Source organism: Peromyscus leucopus, chromosome 8b (assembly GCF_004664715.2).
Source record: "Peromyscus leucopus breed LL Stock chromosome 8b, UCI_PerLeu_2.1, whole genome shotgun sequence".
In the NCBI taxonomy this organism is placed as follows: domain Eukaryota; kingdom Metazoa; phylum Chordata; class Mammalia; order Rodentia; family Cricetidae; genus Peromyscus; species Peromyscus leucopus.
In genome coordinates this window covers 45583678-45603937 of record NC_051086.1, presented here as the reverse complement: position 1 = coordinate 45603937, position 20260 = coordinate 45583678, and the positions used below count along the sequence as shown (strand labels likewise).

The window sequence follows — 20260 nt, the reverse complement described above, 5'->3', positions numbered from 1 at the left end:
CAATATATCAACAAAAGCAAAACCATCATGCGGTTTATATATATATATATGTGTGTGTGTGTGTGTGTGTGTGTGTGTATGTATATGTATATAATATATATATGCCAGAGTGGAGATTAAATAATAACATAAATAAATAAAATGAATGCTTATGGAATGGATTGCTGGCACAGCTATGGTGCGTAGAAAGGTGAGTAGGAAGATGAAATTCTCAGAGGCCCCTGGCTCTGGCCAGCCCCATTTGAAGTTGTGGTGGGAAAAGGTCAGTGGGATCTATTCAATGCGGTCACACTGAGAACAAATAAAAGGGTCTAGTGACGTCCCCACAACATACACACACAATGTGTCCACGTCCAATGACACCTCCACCTCAAGATCATCTTCACGGTCCTGACATGAGGTTGAAACAGAGGGCAGTCGTGGTCAAGGTGTGGTTCTGTCTATCATCACTCTAAGACCCAGTTGGTCTCTTGTGGAAAGCAGACCGGTACGTTGCCAGAACTGTGAGATCTCTTTCCAGGACACAAGTTTCCCCACTGGCTGGCACCAGGTCCCTTCAGCATATTTTCATTCCTTTCAGGAAGGTTACAGAACCAGAAATTATAGGTGTCGCCAATCTTTTCGATCAAGAAATTCCAAGTCAAACAAAAGCTTGGACATTCACCAACTCTGCTGGCTTCTGAAGCTTTAATTAAGTTATAGGTGGCCTCTTTGCCTCTGGGTGGCTCTCTTTAGCTCCACCAGAGTGACCTGAGGAAAAGGTCCCGAGATACCTAGTGCTAGTGAGTAACACGGCCATAGACTCTAGATGCAAATTTTCCAATGCGATTGAATTTCTTAGATCGCCTGGAGGGTTGATAAGCAGTAAACTGTTCCTAAGCTCGCGGAGGGGCGAAGGGGGATTCTGGGTGCTGTAGTCTGCGGGTCGCGGGTTGCGCAAGCGCACTTGTCATCGCTGTTGTGCAGTGCCGTCGCTGTCCACGTTCCCTCTGTGCCAGCGCCCTCCGCCATCCACCAAGTGGCCGCCGGTATTGGAAGGGTGCGGCGTAGCGTACCCTTCCTGGCAGCGGGGCTGGGGCGGCGTGCGGGACGTAGCCGATCCGGATCTAGCCTGGCGGACCTACCCATCCTGAGGGCGAGCTTGCTGGCCCTGCGGCCACCGAGACCGGGTGCAGCAGTCTCCGGTAGAGCCCGGGCGTCTGGCGAGGGGCTGCCCGAAGGGCTGGGAGCGCGGAGGCTGCAGCTCCACGAGGACGCCAGCAGTGCCACGCCGGTGCAGCGGACCCGCGTGGACCCGCGTGGAAGTGGAGAGCGGTTAGTCAAAGGCCGGCAGCACGGGAGCTGGGCTTCGGCAGAGAGCTGCGCTGTATTCCTTCATCAGGCAGCTTGCACTGGCTGGCTGATTTTAAGGCAACTCAAGAGATCGCTTTTTAAGTCACGTGTTCCCTGGCACGATCGTGGAGTAAAGTGTATTGATTAGGACATGCTGGCTGGTCCGAGGTGCTGAAGTTCTCAGCCAGAGCCTGCACCCGTCGTTTTTTGTTTTTTAATACACTGACATGGGAACCACAAGGGAGGTTCTCCTTAAGTCTGTTGATAATTGTACAGTAGATGGAAGAAAAGCGTGTACATTACAAAAGGATTTACCCAACAGTCACAGGGCAGATGCTAAACCAAACTCAGGTAGGCAAAGAGTGGCTATTGGCGAGGGCTAAAGACAGCCCATGACAGTTTGGCCCAGGACCTGCAACATTCCAGTTCTCCATAATCTCCAAAGTTTTTATTTGTCCATTAGCATTGTTGTGGGGCATACATAGGCTACAAAGAGGGTGCCGAGAGAAATTCAGATAAATAGAGCTTAAGCTTTAAGCTGTTTGTGCAGAAAGTGGATACAAATGGTACCAGAGGGAGTTAGTTTAAGCTGTTTATGCTGAGAATAGATACAAAGGATGGCTGAAAGGAAGTTAGCCTGGGTTGTTTGTATGGAGATTAAAGACAGTGAAAAGGGAAGTTAGCTCAAGTTATTTATGCTAAGATAAGATACTAAAGAACAGGAGATGATGTCAGGACATAAACAACTTGTAAATAGGGTGACCTTTAAAATGATTCACTGGTTCCTTCATCCCCCTCCTAGGGGTCTGAGGTTTTCTGGTATAAAAGAGGCTTACTGCCTATCAATAAAGGAGTTCTTGCTTGACTTGACTCCCCGCTGCGTCTGGTCTGCGTCTCTGTGGTGCACTTACCTTTCCTCAGTGCCAGGCCACCTCTTCACAGGTGACCTAAGTTCCCGGTGGGGCAGGTCCCCACACCTTGTAGAATCTTTAACACAGCTGAGGCTTTTTTTTTTTTCTCCCTGAGAACGTCGGTTCACGAACAGATCCTGGCCACCCTGTAGCAGGGTGGCTCATGTCCTGGTTAAAAGCGAGATGAGATGCTGCGAGGTGATTAGCACCGGCCACTTATTTTTTTCTCTTTGAGTCAGCGTTAGAGAGAACGTTTTAAAATTTTGTTTTTAATCATTGATGTTTGTGGCAGGGGAAGCAGGCATTGCCAGAGAGCATGTGTGGAGGTCAGAGGACACTTGTGAGAGTTGGTCCTTTCCATCCAGCAGCAGGCTCTGGTCCATTAGGCTTGGCAGCAAGCCGCATTACCCACTGGGCCATTTCCCTAACCCAAGCTTTAGAGAAATTTCATTGAACAGAAGCTGTTCTTTGAAAAATTTTATTTTTTTTTTATTGACAGTTTTGCAATACTTATTTATCACTACTCTGAGTTTGGTTTATTGGCTCTTTTTCCATTTTGTTTGGACTGGCCAGTGGCTTGTCTAGTCCATTATTTGGAGAATTAGCTTTTGGACTTATTCCCTGTCTTTCTTTGTTTTCTTATTCATTGGTTTCTTCTTTTAATATTTCTTCCTCTTCAATTGTGGTTGCTTAATTATTTGTTCTCTTTGGTTGAATGTTTAATGTTTTAATTACTTTTAAACTTTTTTTACTTCAAAGCATCTAGGATTGTCAAATGAATTTCTTTAAAGTTCTGTCAGAAATCCAGGCATTTTTTTAATCTTTGATACCCTCATTTTTTTTTTTTTTCAAAACTCACCAGCAATTGTTTTGGAGTTTCCTCTTGACTCCATCCTTACTAAGAAGGTTTGACCTTTATTGCCACCTCTCCCCTTTTAGAAATACATCTAATTGTACTGGGTAGCGGTAGAGATAGTCAGTTTCTCTCTCAGTACAGTAAGACAGCCGGATCCCCGCAGGCACGCCCTAACAAAGTTGGCCACAGTGGCCTCCCTAGTGATTCTAAGCATCTTCTTTCAATATTAAAGGTCTAGTGTTTAATCTTCATTGTTATTCTGGCTTTTCATTTGGGTTTGCCTCATATAAGAAAGGCAGGTTAAAACCTACTTGAATATGACATTGGGGGAGGGGGAACATGTCAACGCCTCTGACTTCAAATTGTAATGCTTCCTTTACAAGAAGTTGAAGTCCCTGAAAATTTCAGGAAATTCGTTTATCACAGGGAGAGTCATGGAGTATTTGATAGATATGGCGAAGAAAAACCGGATCATTTTCCTTCACTCGGCGAATTGATCTAGTAGGAAAGGTGTAGGCTTAGGGATTAAGTTGATTTAGAGGCATGTATCTGCAGGGCCTTGAGTAGTGGTTTGGACTTTCTAAGTGTTAATTTCTTCTTTTGTGAATTGGGACAATAATACCCATCAGATTGATTTAAAGATTAAATGATAGTGTATTTTTAAAGCTGCTTTACAGTATCAGAGCTACCAGCTATGGCTACATTTGATATTATGAGCTCCAAGTCTCCAGAAAATAGAAAGTTGGTCTTGATCTTCCCTGTGCTCCCTCACAGGCTCATCCCTGTGTTCCCTCCCTCACAGGCTCATCCCTGTGCTCCCTCACAGGCTCATCCCGCTCCTCACAGCTCGTGCTCCTCCACCACCCTGCCCCTCCAGGCTCATCCCCGTGCTCCCTCATGGGGCCCTCCTGTGTTCCCTTGTTGGGGTCCTGCAAACTTATAACAGATCCAGCTTGATGAGTCTGAAATTCCCAAGCCAGGACTGGTTTTCATGGCTTCCTTCCCTACACACCTCTTGGCAGGACAGACTCCCTTCCAGAAAGTGGATCACAGAGGCAGACATTATGGATGCTGTGCTGTTTGCATTTGGGCCTCTGGTGAGTCGGGGTCTTCTGTTTCTGACCTGCTGCACTGGCTGGAGAATGTCTACTGTTCCTGGAATTGCAAAGTTTCTCTGCCTCATCCACACTCCTTCAACTGAGAGCAGAACCAAATCATTTGACCCACAAAAAGTGGGGCCATCACAATAAAAATTATCGTCTATAAAAAAACTCACTCTATGTTGGGGACACAAAGGTCCCTGTACCCACAGAGCAGTAGGGAACCAGGATGCTAAATACACAGGGTTATCTCCTCAGTGGAGGAGATAAAATACCTGTTTTCTCACCCAGAAGGCTGGGAATGGCTATTGTTAATGACCTGGTGACCTTTTTGCTATCTGTGAAGGCAGACCTCACCCACCTTTTACTATAGAGGCAGACCTCAATCAGAATGTTTATCCCAGACTCTCCCTCCCTAGACCTGTATCTTTAGCTCTCAGTTAAACCCATGCTTAGGGAGGGAATGTACTTTGTGGCCTGCTGAGTTCTATACTGTATCAGTCAGAGACCACATTAGCTATAAAACCCACCACCCTCATGATCACATTGTAAAGGAGTTTCTAAGTAGTCACACCTTAAGCTTTATTGCGCACCTGAAATTGGGGTGATTGTTGCCTGGAAACTTTTTCCCAGTTTCAAACTGTGTTTGAAATATGCTAATTGAACCATCTGGCGTCAGACTCGCCAAGTCTGATCCAGGTTGACAAGTCAATCTGAACTGAGTTTTCATTCTCACCTTTTTTGTGGTTGGCTTCCCTACCTGGATACCTGCAGGGTCCCCTCCAACAATACGTATTGAATAAAAGTATCAGGATACCTGGTCTTTCCAAAAACATTGGGTTATTTTTAAATATTATAGCAGTCTTGAAATTTTACTTTTGGAGTGTCTTACAGGATATTTATTTGTAAGGTAGTAGGATGGCATATTCTTCAATTGAGAAAAAAATGGGGCGGTGTATATGTAAACACACACACACACACACACACACACACACACACACACGTTGTGTACCCCTAACTCACAGGTTCTCCTGCCCATGCTCAGTTTTTTCTCTCTATTTTCTAACCATGAAGAAGTCCTCAAGCTTAGTAGATGACGTAGACAGAAAGGTGTGTAAGACGAAGTGCTTGGCCATCAGGAGCTACAGTCTCATTAAGAGTAAACAATAACCAAAAAATACATTATATAATGTGTTTAGGCAAATAGTATATTAAAACATGGGTGCTGTGTAAGGAAAGAAGTGGGATATTGATGTTCTCTAAGTTGGTCATGGAAATTTCATGAGGATCAGTAGATTTAGGCTGTGCCCACTTGCAAATGGAATTTGGGTGTCGGCTTCCACTTGTGAAAATGCTGCCAGTAAGAAGGGGATACAAGGGTGATGCCCTAGGGTAGAGCAGAAAGAACAAGATGTTAGATTTCAGTGGGAAAGTAAAAGATAGGTTGGAAACTTGGAATAAAACTGGATATTTTAATGTTTCCCTGAAGATGTTGTGTGTCCCTAAGCTGGCCAACTAAGGCTACGTTGTCTGGATAGTGAGCACTAGGATCCTGCTCTCCCCCAGCACAGGGATTACAAGTGTGTGCTACCACACCAGCATTTTCTCTGTGAGTGTCACATTCAAACTCAGGTCCTCGAGCTCATAAGGCAAGCACATCACAGCTGGGCTGTCTGCCAGACCTGGACCGATTTTTCAATTGTAGAAAACAGGTGGTGTGTATCTGTATAAATAAAGTTTGTGGGAAATATAGTCACAAAAGAGAATTCTTGCACAAGACAGATACATTCTAAGAAACAGCTCTAGTCCCCGTATGAAAGAAAGAGAGGCATGCAGTATTCTGAAGGCCCTATTATTGCTTGGCCTTTATTTTGATAGGTTTTGTTTTTTTTCGAGTTTTAAAAACTTGTATGAAAGAAATATGCAGTATGATCCAGGTTATGCTTTGCTCTGTTATGTGTGTTTGTCACCATCTCAGACAAAGTGAAGGAAGATGCCTGGACACTAGGGGCCTAATCTCAGCCTAAGTAAAGGAGTGAAAAGTTCATCACCTGCACTTCAGCTGCAGTGGCCTGATGGTGCCTACTGAGGCTCTGTGCAGTTCCTAGGCAGGGACTGAGTGATCCTTTCCTGTGTCCCTTCAGAGTTCTGAAGATACACAGCCAGGTGAAGATCTGTACCTTCAGCAAAAGAAACAGAGTTGGTGAAGGTGATATCTACCATCATTCGTGACGGGGATAAAGAGTAAATACCTTACTGCCTCTGGCTCTGTCCTTATATTCCCAGCTCATTGAAAGTTCACAGTGAATACTTGGAGAGGTATGGTAGCCTAGAGCTGGCGGCATCCATTTGGGGGATTTCTTTTCTACTAGTAGTGGTAGCCCTAAATTTGGCAGGTGGTCACACTGTAATTACCAATGGTAACGTATCCTTTAGTCCTGTAGTCTGAATCTTGCTTTCCATGCTAAAACCTAATGCAATTTAAAATACCAGGAATATAGTAGCATCCATAGTAATCGACTTAAGACAAATTTAAGTAGGTTTACATTTTAATTTTCATTATAGGGACTGGGAGCTGACTCCAAAGGTAGGATACTTGCTATGCAAGTGTGGGGATTGGAGTTGGGATGTCCAGAACCATGTGATGCTATAATGAATGTGGGGAATCTTTCAGAATAAAATCACACTTAACTGTACATCAGAGGATTCATACTGGAGAGAAACCATATAAATGTACTGACTGTGAGATAGCATTCACCAAAATGGTAAATCTCAAGGATCATCAGAAAATTCATACTGGAGTGAAATCCTATAAGTGTTATCATTGTGGAAAGTCCTTCAGGACTAAGTCAAACCTTATTGTACATCAAAAAACTCACACTGGAGAAAAACCATATAAATGTAATGAATGTGAGAAAGCATTCACTAACACATCACAGCTAACTGTGCATCAGAGAAGGCATACTGGAGAGAAACCCTATAAATGGATGTGGGAAAGTATTCACAAGTAACTCAGGATTTAATACTCATCAGCAACCACAAACTGAAGAGAAATCATTCAAGTGTAATGACTGTGGGAAAGCATTTAGCCAGATGGTGCATGTCACAGAACATCAGAAGATCCATAGTGGAAAAAAGCCCTATAAATGTGATCTGTGTGGGAAAGCCTTCAGGAGGGGTTCATACCTTACAGTGCACTGGAGAACACATACTGGAGAAAAGCCCTATATTTGTAAGCAATGCGGGAAAGGTTGTATTACTTTGTCACAGCTAGCCCGGCATCAGAGAATTCATACTGGGGAAAGGCCTTTAGAACTAACTCAGGCTTCACTGTGCACCTGAGAATGCATACTGGAGAAAGATCCTATAAATGTAATGACTGTGGGATAGCCTTCAGGGCTCAAGCCTTGCTGTACATCAAAAAATACATCAGAGAGGAACTCAACTAATATAGGGAATAGTGAACCATTTAACCAGTGTTCAATCAAGATGAGTCTTGTGAGCTGTATTTAATAGTTTTAGGGAACTTGTCAATAGAAATTAGATACTGTACATTAAAATAAAAACTATGAATGTTAGAAGAATTTAATTATATTCTTAGAAGTAATTCATACTAGATTAAAAATAGACAAATAAAAACCTTCATCCCTAGTTCATACTTTACTCATTTAATAAATTAAAGTTAATTGCCTTTATATACTTTAGCTTGTTTTTCTATGGGTTTGTCTTTTCTTATCATCTAGAGATACCTTGTATATTTTTCTATATTATTCTTTGACATGTGTGTAGCAAATATTTCTCTTAATTTAGCATTTGTCTTTAAACGTTTATGTAGTAAAGTCACATCATTTTAATTTTATAGTGAAATATTATTTCCGTTTGGGTGGGAGCTCCACCTCAGCCCCTAGCACCCTGGCATCCATATACCCAAAGAGTCTGGAATGTTCTGGTAGAAGATCCACCTCAACTCCCCTCCCCTTCTCTTTCCCCAACCGCCCTTCAAAGCCCGCCAAACACAGCTTCTCCCCCAGAGAGGCTCAAGACCACTCCCACCGTGTATTTAAGCTGCATCCCAGAAAACAGACGTGGTTTTCCAGTCTCTTGTCCCTGTCTCCTCTCTGGGGGGCTGGAGAATCACCTGGGAACACTTTACCCATTAAACCAGAGCTTTTTCTAATTCGGTCTGATTTGGTCTGATTTGGATTGCTGCTTCAGTGGAGAGGCCTATAGGGGTGAAAAAAAACTTATCAATATCTTCTTAGGTTCTTGATTTTTTTTTATTTGAAAGGTCTACCTTTGGTTCCTAAGTTATATATAATCTAAATTTTGTTTGAAATTTTTTGATAATTTAGTATTTACATTTAAGTCCTGAATGAGACTCCAAATGACCATGAGCCTACGAAAAGATTTTTACCTAATTAGTACTCAGGGAAATGCAAATTTAAACTGATGAATTGAAACTTCTACTTCATAGAGTTGGCAAAATTGAACCTTTTGTTGAGGGTAGGGTTTTGGAAAGCCATGGACTCTTCATTAAAGGTTGTATAGCTTGTGTTTCCACCAGCAAACCTGTGACTGTATACTGTTGAAGCTACCCATTCTTACTTGGGAATGTGATCTGTAGAAATAAAGTGTAGGGAAAAGGGGCTGGCTAAAGAAACCCACCGTGACTCTGGAGCCCAGAACTAGGGAAAGATGGCTCAGATAAGGCCAGTCAGTGAAAGGAACATAGTTTGGCTCAGATCAGAGCCATCTCTGCCCCTAGCCAACTAACTTATGAGATCAACCAATCACAGAGCAGGATAGTAGAATCCTGGCCCTGGGGCCTAGGACCAGGGAAAGAAATACAGTCTGGGTTTGGGACCTGAGCCAGAGAAATGAACACTTTATCCACAAACCCAGAACCAAGGAAACTTGCGCTGACTCTGACTCTCCCAAGTAGTCAGAAAAACTTCCCTTCCAAGGTGTCTGGGATACCTCACCCTCCAAGGCTGAGCTGTCTCTTTGCAGCTCTAGCCATCAGAGTTGTGCTAGACAGCTCCAGGTGTCAGGGACACCTCCAGGGCAGAGCTGTTCTGAGCAGCCTGAGGTGTATGGGATACCTCACCCTCCAGGGCTGAACTGTCTCTTTGCAGCTCCAGCCATCAGAGCTGTCCTAAGCAGCTCAAGGTGTTGCCTGACTCCCCAAGTAGTCAGGATACCTTTCCAGAGTTGCAGAATTCACATTTTGGTGCCAAAACCTGGGACCAAACCCACAGAGTTACAACAAATCTACTTACAACAAAGCATCCTCAAGTGTAAGAAAACATAAAGATCTTTGTTGAAGTATTGTTTTTGTAGGGCCGAAAGTCACAACTAGAAAGTGCCAATTAATAGGAAAATAGATAAATGTTGATATATCCATATTTTGGAACAGCCTGGTAACTTAAAATGAGTTATAGATATGCTAATTTCAAGATTCCCCCCAATTATTATAAATAATTGCTTATTATAATAAGTGTATACACATAAGATTTAATTTTTGGTGAAGTATCACAGGTACTGTGCACTCACATGATAACTAGATTTACATGAAGACAGATATAGAAAAAAGTACATTAGGCTGTAAGTACTAGCCTGCAAAAGTCTGTGGAAATTCAGCTCCGACCTGCTCCCACCTTTCCAAGGGTTCTTAGGTGGTGGAAAGAGGAATGAGGAAATATTAGGTAGAAAGATAGAAAGAGACGATAAGAAAGATAGAGATGCAGGATAGCTTCAGGAGGGCGCAAATAGAAACGTAGGGTAGAGTAGGTTTTCTCCAGTGCCAGACCTGGGGCGCAGAAAGCAGCGTTGGGGACCGAGCAGCCACTGCGGACTTGGCAGTCAGAGCAAGAGAAGCCCCTTCAGAGACTGACAACCTCCGGAAGCAGCAGAGACAGGGGTGCAGCTGCCCCAGCTAGGCATTGGCAGGGCAGGCGGCTGTGAAGACGGGGCAGCATGCCCCAGGGCAGAACCAAGGTGGAGGTAGTGCTGCAGACATGCCCAGGATGTGGAAAGTGCAGCAGAGATTTTGAAATCCTCCCTGCAATGAAAAGAACAGGTTCTGAGTGCCTAGCAGCTGTGGCTACAGAGCAGAAACTGCTGAGTGAGGCAGAGCCGTTCTCCAGGCTGAACAGCTGAGACTCACGCTGGAACTCGGGCCAGCCTGAGCTCCCAGGCGCCTGGTAAGGCAGGGTAAGGCGTAGCCGTGTGGCTACCCTGAGGGTGGCATTTGGCCGTGCTAAAGAGGCAGCACACAGAGGACGCAAGGCCGTTGGTAGAGCAGGTAACGGAGCCAGAGTGCAGCGGCTGCGCTGGCAGAGGCTGGGTTTCCTCCAGAATCCAGGGTGCTAAGTGAGACTCAGCTCATAGCAGCAGGGCGGCTGGGTATTGACCCAGGGCCCTCCTGAAGCTATCCTGTGTCCCTTGTCTTTCTCCTCTTCGTTTAGGTCTATCTTTCTACCTAATACTTCCTCATTCCTCTCTCCTCCACCCAAGAACCCTTAGAAAGGTGGGAGCAGGTCGTGGCTGGTCTCCCACATTAGCTACTTTGAGGGAAGGCAGAAAAAGAGAAAGGATTACAGAGTGAAAAGACTGTAAACATAGAAACGTGAATGTAGAACGTGTGTTATAAAACTACATGTGGTATTAGTACTTCTATGGATTTTTGAGAGAGATGAATGAAGAAATAGTCTCTAAAAAGCTAGCGATGGTTACAGAGTTACCAGCCCAGCAGATGTTACTTGATGTTTCTGTGATTTTCTGTACCTCTACATTTCCTTTGCAATGAACATGTAATATTCACAAAAAAGGAAAACAAAAAAACATTTTTCTTCTGAAATCAATTTACTGTATAACTACTGTGTTCCATGAAGTACTTTTCAGTTGCTGGATGCCTGATGGCGGGAGCAGAGTACTCACAGATCCGAGGACATGGAAATAGGCTGTGATGCTGTAGAGGGTCGCAGATAAGTTATTCACCGGCTTGCGCCTCTTAACCTGAATTCCAGTTGAGGTAGTGATAGAAATTTCAGATGTAAAATAAATCTGGACGCCGGTGCCATCCTTCCCGTAGACACGACACAGTGGGATCTTCAGTGATCCTCGCTTCACCTCAGCTCTTCCCTATCAGCGCCCCTTCACCAAGACCGTGTTCAAGAAATTTGATGAGGAGCGAGTGTCCAACTGTATCCAGCTGAAAACTTCCATTATTAAGGGTATTAAGCGCCAACTGACTGGGCAGTTTCCAGGTATTGAGCTGTGGCTTAACCAAACAATGCCTAAGAAAGATCCCATCAAAATAGTGTGATGCCATGAACACATGGAAATCCTTAGAGTCAACAGAGAATTACTATTTTTCAGGCAGAGAAAAGGACCTTTTAAATCCAACACTAGAATTACTTCACAAATACCCATTTGTCCTGCCACACCAGCCAGTCAACAAAGGAGCCGTCAAATTTGTGCTCAGTGGTGCAAATATCATGTGTTCAGGTTTAACATCTCCTGGAGTGAAGCTCTACACTGCTGTGGTAGATACCATCTTTGTAGTCACGGCAGAAGGGAAAGAGTATACCCTGTGTGTCAGAGTCATGAAGGTTGCTGCAGCAGACATTGAGAAAGTCAACAAGGGCATCAGCATTGAGAATATTCATTATCTGAATGAAGAGCTGTGGCACATGAAGATGTATAAGTGAGACTTAGACGCAATGCACTTGAGCTAACTATAAATATTGTATCTGTGTTTCTGCCTGTATGTGACATCATGAACACAATGCCTCTGTGGTTATGCTGAAAAAATTCAACAGACACCTTTAAAAAGTAGGAGGGGGGAAATAAATCCGAATAATGTCCCAAACTTTTGTATTGGTTGTAGATCAGATGACTACAACCTCAGAAAGTAGTTCCACTTTCAACATAATACTGAAAGTAGTTGTTCCAATAGATGCCTCATTGCATATCCTCAGAACTTCTTGATCAAATATAGAGAGGAAATAGCCAAAAACTTGCATAACCCTAAATCAGTACTCAAAATTTTTGAGAATACAAGGAAATGCCTGGAGCCAACATGAGAACCTAGAGGCTGTAACCCAGGTACCAGAAGATGTAACAGACCATGATAGCCAAAAGATCAAGACAGGATATGCTACACATCATTTGGAAGTGATGGAGCCTCATTGGGGGCCTGCCCCTGAAAGGGATTATGGTGTCATAGGCCCCTCTTTTTTTTCTTTTGTCTTACTCCCTCACATGTAGTGTGAATTTATGCCATGCCTACCATGACGCACTTCATTCTCATCACAGACCAGTGCAACGAGGCCAATTGATCATGGCCTGGAACCTCCAAATATTTGAGGCAAAATCAGCCCTCTCTCCTTGTGAGTTTATTGCCTCAAGCTTTTTGTTACAGTAACTGGATGCATGGGTTAAACACAGTAAAGAGTCACATAGAACAAAAAACAAAGCACTTTCCCTTTATATTGGTTTGACCAAGAGTGGACCCCTGTTTGAATTCTCCACTTCTCTCCCAGTGTCTTCCATCTGTCTGTCACTTAGGATGTCTTGCTAGTCTGTAGTCTGTCTTTTAGGTCTGTGTCCATGACAAGGGGCTGTTGTTCTATATTTAACAGCACAGAACGCATCACAGAGAAAGGAGTGAGGGACACTTTATAGAGTTTTACAAGAGATCAAGTCACTGACGCCAACTGACCCAGACAACAGGATAGCCAACACACCTTTTTCCAAGCAATAGATATATGTTGTTTCCAGCATTTGTGGCAGACAGATATTTGTTGTGTAGATCACTTTTGACCTATTTGTTGTTTTCAGCAAATGATTATAGCATAAACACATGCAATTCTCTCTAGGTCGTGGGCGTCCCTGCAAATGCCATGGCCAGCAGAGTAATGATCCACATGAGACAAGAAGGCAATCAAGTTCAGCACGACTTAGTTAGTCGATGTTGGTTTGAACTTCTAGAGTCTTACCCTGGTCTTACTTTTGATATATTTAAACACAATACAACTTTGGGAAAAAAGTTTTCTGGTGGCAGTTATCACAATAATGCTTAAGGCATGACGACATCAAAACTCTTTTGCAAAGTACATGTGACCACTTCCATAAAAATGAGTTCTATTGATTGAGAAACAATGCTCCAGATAAAGGTCTGGGGGGAAGAGTTTGGGATAAACATAATAGGCTGGGAGACTGGGATAAGGCCTGGCCCTCCAGATAGCATAGATTCCCAGGTGATTAACTACATCCATTACCAGCTTTCTGGGTGGAAACAAGTCTCTTACATTGAAGAGACAAGCCTACATATTAACATTTTTGGTTTCCCTTGTGGCTTATCTGTGTGCACAAAGACCTCATGCCCTCTACACTAGGTCTTGAAAGATTACATAATTTAATATTAGAGCTATGTGTTAGCTTACATTGTTAAAACTGATCACATAGGAAATTCAAGACATGACCTTATAAAGATTAAAGAAATCAGAGAGCGGCCCTTTAAAATCAAATGTTCTGTCTCTTATTGCACTTGAAGAGAAAAAAATACTTTCTATCTCTTGTCAGTCCCTGTGCCCAATGCCGTGTGCTCTTTATATTCACTGAAGAGCAGGTTCTGGACATAGGACTTGGCCCAATTACTTCAGACCCAAGCATGTTTGTCCTGGTGTCCTCCAAAGCCCCTGTCCTGAGTCAGAATGGTTCAAGGAATAATAAAATACAACAGCCCAAGACTGAAGGCATTGTGCCCATAAGGACCACTAATGGATAAACTTTCCAATAGAAGCTACTACTGTTTATCTCATGATATAAAGATGTCCATAGTAAGATAGTTATTGGAATGTTCATCCACTGAGAAGACAGGGAAGACTTTCTGCCTAGAATTCTCTCACCCAGTAACTCCAACATAATAGACCTAACAGGGCTTTCTTGGTTGATTTGAGGGATGTAGACATGGATTTGAGGATGCTTTGCTATGTTCTCTCTATAAGCTACTTTCACTCATTGAAAACCAAAAGTACAGTCAGAGTAGAGCCTTCTCTGGGCTGTACAGACTACAAACCAAAGCTGGAGTAGAGCCTTCTCTGGGCTGTACAGGCTACAAACCAAAGCTAGAGTAGAGCCTTCTCTGGGCTGTACAGGCTACAAACCGAAGGCAGAAAGACCTGAAGGCAGCTGCTGCAGAATCAATCATGAAAAAAGCACAGAATGAAGAGGAAGCCCAGCAGCCCCTTTCTGCCATATTTTGATCAAGAGGATCAAAACAAGGTGGGGGGGAAAAAAGACAGTTTGTTTTTTTTTTTTTAATCCTAAAAAATGTCACAAATGGAAAAAAAAAAAAAAAAAAAAAAAAAAAAAAAAAAAAAAAAAACACTTTAAAAAGAATGCCCAACACTCAGGAGGCAGAGCCAGGTGAATCTCTGTGAGTTCAAGACCAGCGAGTTCCAGGAGATAAGAGTCCACACCATTTGAGGTGGTTGGAATGAGAATGCCCCCGACTCATAGTCTTGTATGGTGGGATTGTTTAAGAAGGACCAAGACAGCCAGACTTACACAGAGAAACCCTATCTTGAAAAACAAAACGACACAAAGAAACAAAACAAACCTAGGAAGTGTGGCCTTGTTGAAAGGGGTGTGTCACTGAGGCAGGCTTTGAGGTTTCAAAAGCCAAGGCCATTCCCATTTTTTGAAACTGTAAGCCTCCAATGGACTTTTTGTTCTGTAAGTTGGTCATATGATGGTATCTTAGCGCAGCAATAGAAAAGTAACTGAGACACCGTCACAAGGGGGGAGCGTGGCAGCAGACAGGCATGGCAGCAGGAATACCTGAGCACTCACATCTCAACCCTAAAACAGGAAGCAGAGAGGCTGACTGGAGAATGGCACATAGCTTTTGAAACTTCAAAGTCCACCTGCAGTGAGACACTTCCACAAGGCCACACCTAAGCTTCCCCAAACCCACTGGGGACCTCTGGAGTATTCAAAAACCCGAGACTATGGGGGACATCTCATCTAAACCACCTCAGTAAGTAATCATAATTTACTACAATATGTCATGTATGTAATTTGGGCTCAACTCTCCTTTAAGGGTATTTTTTAAAAAACTAAGTAGGGGGGCTGGAGAGATGGCTCAGTGATTAAGAGCATTGGTTGCCCTTCCAGAGGCCCAGGTTCAATTCCCAGCACCCACGTGGCAACTCCAGTTTTAGTGGCTCTGACTCCCTTACACAGACATGCCGGTCAAACACCAATGCATACAAAAAACAAAAACAAAAACAAAAACAAAAAAAACAGTAAGTAAGAGAGTTGTTTAAAAAGGGTATAAAAATAAAGATATTTTTAAATTATTTGTACACAGTGATGAACATGCTTGGATGTTTTTCCAAAATGGAAAGTGTAAGGATTCGGTCCTTAATTATGTCATCAGCCTTCAACAGCGTCCCAGCCTAAAAAGCAAGTGGGACCTCTGTGCGCCCCTCTCTTTCCCTTCCGTTCCTTCCTTCCATCTGTCCTCTCTGCCAATCTCTCTCTCTCTCTCTCTCTCTCTCTCTCTCTCTCTCTCTCTCTCTCTCTCTCTCTCTCTCTCCCTTCCTCCCTCCCTCCCTCCCTCTCTCTCTCCTCTCTCAATAAAGGTCTAAAAAGGTAACCATGGCTGTGATTCTTCCGATCAGCACTCTCCTCCGCTGGCATGGCCACCACAGGTGTCGGACAGCCATAAGCAGGGTGCCATTTAACCAACAGAAAGAAAGTCTAAAAAGCCTAAAATAAGTCATGAAAGAGCTGAGAAAGTTATGTAAAGTAGGTCAAGATGAGGCTTGGACATGATATATATGATATCAAAATTTCTAAGTCTAATACACTGATTAATATCAAACCTCTACATAAAATAAACAATGGAGTTCTCAGAAGTCATTAATCTACTCTTGGTAATAATTCTAAATACTGATTTATAAAAACATGATGTGTGTCTCACCAAAGCTTATTTAAAAGTGTTTAGGTTTTGCTCAAGCAAAATCCAAGCATTACACCACAGTTAAAAATGCTGGAATGGAGTAACTGACATGCTCAGTAACCGTGCTTCGAGGCCAATACTGATGTTCAGGGGAATTAAAATGGAGACTATTTTCCCCCTACCCTCCAAAGTCAACTAAATCCCAAGGAACTGTGACCATTTCAAAATGTCCCTTGTCTCTGTTGAGTTTCCTGTTATCTTGTTCAGAAGGCCATGGAAAATCCACTGGGTGAATTCTAGCCAGGGGCCCATCTGAAAAGAGGGGGGTCAATACCCAGGAAAAAATTCCTCCAAGTCAAGCAAGGCCTTTGACTTATTCTCACATAGATGGATAACTGGTAAAAAAGGAAGGATAGAGAAGCCAGAGGTTCCTCCAAGTCCAAGTACCCATGAGGACTAGATCCTCAACTGGCCTTGACGATAAAGAAAATTATTAATGTTGACCACCTGTGTGGTCACAAGTGCCCAGCAGAAAAGTATAATCAAAGACTAAAGTGATTGATACAGTTCTGTAACAGTCCAAGGGACTTCAGGATTCAGACATAAGGCTTAACCTGGTGAGATGTCATTTAGACAACGTTCTCTCTCTAATGATTTCTCTTTGATAAGGAGAATGCTGCTCAGCCATAGGACTTCATGATCCCCTCACTCAGTTCAACACTGCAGCCCCTCCCTGCAGTGAAGACAAAACTGATCAGGAGTTCTTTGGACGGCTTGTTCTGTTTTGTTCTGCTTGTTCTTTTCCTCTGAGAAGGGAAGCCTGGCCAACTGTTTGCCTAACCACACTCTCAGCAGGATCATAATTACACTAATAGCCTTATTTTGTGTGTGTTACAGGCACCGCTTCACCAGTGTCACACACCCAAAGGAGATGTGCTATCCTCTAACGGCTGCTCTCCACTGTGGATCTCCACCACTGACTGAGTTCCACCATCACCCCTTAGACCAACGCCCCGGGAGGGACTCTGGCTGCTGGCCCCTTCCTACGATGCCCCTTTTGTCAGCTTTAAGCAGAGTGATCTACACCCCCCCCCCAAAAAAAAATCCAGAAACAGTGAGGGTGACCTCTGAGAAGAGGAAGTGAGAGCCCAGGAGCGACAGACAGGGAGAGAGGCCACCAATAAGCAACAAAGATAGCAATGTAGCTAGAGTTTTCCTGCCTGGCCCACAGTCAGAACAAATCTCTCTCACTCGCCAGTCCCACAGCCGCTCAGACCCAACCAAGTAAACACAGAGACTTATATTGCTTACAAACTGTATGGCCATGGCAGGCTTCTTGCTAACTATTCTTATATCTTAAATTAATCCATTTCTATAAATCTATTCCTTGCCACGTGGCTCATGGCTTACCAGCATCTTCACATGCTGTTTGTCATGGCGGCGGCTGGCAGTGACTCCTTCTGCCTTCCTGTTCTTTCTTTTCTCCTCTCTGTTAGTCCCGCCTATACTTCCTGCCTAGCCACTGGCCAATCAGTGTTTTATTTATTGACCAATCAGAGCAATTTGACATACAGAACATCCCACAGCATAGTAAACTTCTGGCTTTTTCTTCACTCTCCTGGCCTGAAGACAAAGGCCTGGCAGACTTTTTCTTCTCCTCCACCAGCAGCCCCTTCCCCTTCCGACCGATTGGTCCAGGCTGGTCAGATAAATTCAAGGCCAGTCCTGGACCTGTTTACTTGAAGGTATGGAGCTGTTAACTCCCCTTTCTTTGTCTCAGCTAACCAATACAAAACCAGGGGGTGGATACCCATCTCAGGCCCCTCCTCTTACACACTTGTTGTGCAACAACTGTGCCAAAGGCCACGGGCGTGCAAGGAAAAATTGCTTCCCAGTCCAACCCAGTGAGAAACATTTCACACGTGCGCTCCAAAAGCTTCTGCTCTTCACATTCATTGGCATGTCTGAATGCTAGGATGTTTCTTCTGATAAAACTACATAGATATGTTTATATATATATATATATATACACATATATATATATATATATATATATATATTAGATGTAATTTTAGGTGGAAAAAAATGGGAAGTGGGAGTCAAGCATTGGCCATTTTCCGTTTTCCTTTGTGTGTGCATCCAGGTTCCATTGAGCCGCAACTTCAGCAGCCCGACTTTCAGACCATTGTGAACAAACCTGTTGAATGTTCCTGGACTACTTACTAGCCTTTGTGTTGGAAAAGAAAAAAAGAAAATTTCCTATTAGCAGCAGTTAGCGGGTCTTTGTAGCATTTTTATCACACAGTGGATGCCATCCACTAACTGCTTTTCCTGTTTGTCTACATGCGAGCACCTGTTGTTAGCATCTGTCTTTTGTGCTGTTCCTGGGAGTGTGCTGTTCAAACGATGAGATTTTATTGAGATGTCAACAGAGATGCAGAAGATGCTCACCCCTAAGAAGAAGAACATCCAGGATTGGGATGAGAGTTTCCATCACTCTATGTTGGCAAAAGGGACACATTATTAGATGCTAATGAGAAGAGACACTGTGCAGTTGGGTTAGATGCTAAAGAAGTCTCTAAATCACTTAATGTGAAGAAAATTTAGAAAAGAAAAGGATATCAAAATCATAAAATACATTGAATGTTTTTTTTAGTCAGAAGGTGATAGTGTACTGGAAGGACAAGAGCCTACCTGGAGGAGCGCATAATAGCTGAAGTTAAATGTTTTCAGCAACAAAATTAATAACAAAATTCTATGAATTAACAATATTCATGAGTCTGTATGGTGCAAATGAAGAATTGAATTACTGTTTTAGTCAGGGTTTCGATTGTTGCAAAACACTATGACCAAAAAGAAAGTCGGGGAGGAAAGGGTATATTCGACTTACACTTCCACATTGTAGTCCATCACGGAAGGAAGCCAAGACTAAGAACGCAAGCAGGGCAGGAACCTGGAGGCAGGAGCTGATGCAGAGCCATAGAGGGGTGCTGCTTACTGACTTGCTCCACATGACTATAAGCCGGCTTCCTTATAGAACCCAGGATCACTAGCCCAGGGATGGCTCCACCCACAATAGACTGGGTCCTCCCCTATCAATCACTAATTAAGAAAATGCTTTACAGACTGGTGCACAGCCCGATCTTATGAAGGCGTTTTCTCAATGGAGGTTTCCTCCTCTCAGAAGATTACAGACTGTTGTCAAGTTGGCATAACTCTAGCCAGTGCAAATACATATGCAAATAAGAAAAACCAGCTTTCTCTCAAAGGAGAAATACAATGATAATTGTAGATGAAAATCGCCATTAGTCAAATACCGCGGGTTAATAGTTGTTCCAGGCAAAACTGCGATCCGTGGCTGCAGGAGTGAGAAAAGTGTGCATGATCGATAGTACACCCACCCCACCCCCACCCCCCGCTATTTATCATTATAAAAGGGAGAAGAGTAGCTTTACGTTGAAGAAACTCAGCCGGACCTCGTGTAACCACGTGATCTAAGTAATCGGACCTACTAAAGACCCGCACCTCCTGCGTCTCCGGATGACAGATACTGAGAAGGGCACGCCATTCCTTTAGAGGATGGAGGGGGAGGTGAGGGGACGTAGATGGATAGTAAACCTCCCGAAGATTCAAAGTGAGCTACGCGTCAGACAAAACCACCGTGTTTGTGGGTGCTCCTGGGGCGGTAAGCCACGCCCTGAGGGCTGGCTGCGCCGGGCTGGCAAAGCTGTGGCTGCAGGGCTGGCTCCGCCCCTTCACCTGGCTGTCCGCAGCGAACGCTTACGGCGTTTTTCCAGGATGTCCAGTTGTCAATACGTTTAAGTTTTATAGCTAGAGAAGGAAGAGAAAAGAATGACCCGACTCGGAGCGTTCTGTTCCGGCGCGGTTCCAGAGTCATCTTAAATGTGACCGACCTGGGGGTCGGTTTTCCTTGCTCCCCGCGCTGGGGACAGGACCTGCCTGGGCGGCTGGGCCTGCGGCGCTGCCTCCGCGACTCTCGGCGCAGGTCCCGGAGGAGGAGGCGGTGCAGGAGAAAGCTGCCAGGATGCTGGAGCCTTAGAGTGATCAAAAATCACCCTGCATCGGG

General features: G+C 43.9%; 1 pseudogene; it reads left to right on the top strand.

Moving 5' to 3' along the window:
• The first annotated feature begins 356 nt into the window (after positions 1-356).
• Positions 357-11911, top strand: LOC114693097 (annotated as a pseudogene).
• The last annotated feature ends 8349 nt before the right edge of the window (positions 11912-20260 follow it).